At 42.7% G+C, this 2316-nt stretch overlaps 1 protein-coding gene across 1 annotated transcript in view; it reads left to right on the top strand.

Annotated features, from left to right (window-relative positions):
• The window catches only part of LOC107090174 (microtubule-actin cross-linking factor 1-like), a 186697-nt gene that overhangs the window by 30476 nt on the left and 153905 nt on the right, over positions 1 to 2316 (top strand). The window lies entirely within an intron of this gene.

Below are 2316 nucleotides of genomic sequence, written 5' to 3'. Positions count from 1 at the left end.
TGTCAAACGTTTGTGCAGCAAAAATTTTCCTTTGTGCCGCTATCAATTTAAAGATATAAAGAGATGTTTCTAGAGGTCATCAAAGGTCAACCAGCCCCCCCACTTTCTTCAAATTAGACAAAATTGGTGTCAAACGTTTGTGCTGGTTTGTGCAGCAAAATATTTCCTTTGTGCCGCTATCAATTTAAAGATATAAAGAGATGTTTCTAGAGGTCATCAAAGGTCAGTTAACATCTGTTTTTGCTGCATAAACCAGCCCAAAGTAGCACAAACGTTTGACACCATTTTTGTCTAATTTGAAGAAGGTGGGGGGGCTGGTTGACCTTTGATGACCTCTAGAAACATCTCTTTATATCTTTAAAATGATAGCGGCACAAATGAAAATTTTTGCTGCACAAACGTTTGACACTAATTTTGTCTGATTTGAAGAAGGTGGGGGGGCCAACTTCACTCAGGTTGATCCGCGCTACGTTATTCCACACCAGAACGCAAGAGGATCAATCAGGAACTAGCTGGGGTTGTGGGGGTCCGTGTGTCGTTTTGACAAGCTTTTTCGCCGTCTACAACCCCTCATCCAACGCCAGACGACACAGGTTACCCGTGATTGAAGACGCTGCGTGTTTTGGCTTCGGGTGCAAACCAAAAGACCGTCACACAGAGCTTACAAGCTAGCATCCTGTACGGTGTCTGGGAGAGTGTGCCAGGCGTTGTGGACGGCACTACAGCCAGAGTTTCTGCCTTTAGATATCAGGAAATACGCAAAGTGTAGAGCGGATGTAGAATTGATCAATCCGTGCGGCGCTATCTGCGGCACCGTCTGCGGTCACCGACAATTCTATCTGCGCTAACTGTGAAACACACGCAGATGACCTGGTTTCTGAGCATAAACGAGACTTAAACCCTGATCTGTCTGTTTTTCTTTCGTTCCATCCTACCATCACTCTTCAGCAGGGCGCCGGAGACAGAGACCGACCCCCCCCGGCCCAGATGGCCGAGTCCCAAACACTCGACTGCAAACAGCAAAGACTGACCCCCCTCAACGACTGATCAGCCAGAGTAGTGATTAAAATGAGCTCTAGCAAAGGGACTAAAGCCTGGCTGGAAGTGAAGGTCTAAATATAGCCTAAAATACTCAGATAAAGCCAAGAAACATTTGCTAAAATGATTTACCTGAAATGTTTCCAATGAGGAAGAGCAGCAGCGTGTCACATTTCTCTGGGAGGTAATTTAATACAGCCTGACTCGCCTGATTCACCAGGCAGCCTGCAGCCCCTCTGGCACGATGACACGCTTGTGTTCTTCACACCTTTTTCACAAGAAAACACCTCAGAGGGCGGATCCACGGTCCCTGTTCAGAGGAAGACAGGAATGCCTGACCGCTCAACAGATGCTGCTTTCAGTCGCCTAAAGTAAAGATGCTCAGCATCTCGGCTTTAATCTGTCTGATCCTCGATCAGCAGCTTGGGGACGAACCTTTAGCAGTAGCCTTGGACTAATCTGTGACTCGAATCATTCTGGAGAACCGGTTTCTGATGATTCCACCTCAGGTTTGAACTTTGACTAGGCCAGAGCAGCCTCTAGGTTCGCTTCTGGATCTGCTGCTGTTGGGATTATTGTTCTGTTAGTGACCCAGTTCAGTCCAAGCTTTAGCTTTAGATGCCCAACTCCTAAAGAAGAAAAATCCCAGACCATCATCCCTGCACCATGTCGGCTGTTTGGCTCTGTAGCCAGTTAAAAATAAGGGTAGATATTGCAGGGTTGCATAAAGCAGAGCCGTGTTACCTGCTTGCGTAAGAGTGAAATGTGCGCAGCCAGTTTACTAACAACGCTCTGATATTTTTGAAGTTTGGACACCTTATTTTGTTTTATTACAATATCTAAGGCTGAAAATGTACAAAATCCAGCTCAGAAAAGGAACTGGGGCTTATTTGTGGCTTGAAAAACAGCAGTTTCACCATCTTTTTATAGATTTTTAATGTTATTTTAGGTTCATAAATGTTACATTTTGTGGCCATCAAAATGCTTCACTGGAAAAAATCTAAATAAGTAATTTTTTCTTAAAATAAGTGCATTTCTTCTTAAATTGAGGAGATTAAAGAGATATTTTGCCAATGGAACAAGAAAATTTAGATTTAAAATAAGAAAACACAATTGCATTGTCTTATTCCAAGTGCATATTATCTAATTATCTTTTTTAAAGGGTAAAAATACTCATTCCATTGGCAAATTATCAAATTTACCTATTCAAATCAAGGGTAAATACACTTAATTTAAGACTTTTTTACTTACTTCTAGATCATTTTTACAGTGTTCAGT

The sequence above is a fragment of the Cyprinodon variegatus genome, unplaced genomic scaffold (genome assembly GCF_000732505.1).
Source record: "Cyprinodon variegatus isolate N-32 unplaced genomic scaffold, C_variegatus-1.0 Scaffold284, whole genome shotgun sequence".
Taxonomy (NCBI): domain Eukaryota; kingdom Metazoa; phylum Chordata; class Actinopteri; order Cyprinodontiformes; family Cyprinodontidae; genus Cyprinodon; species Cyprinodon variegatus.
Note: the sequence above shows the minus strand (reverse complement) of the source record. Positions and strands in the feature narration are given on the sequence as shown.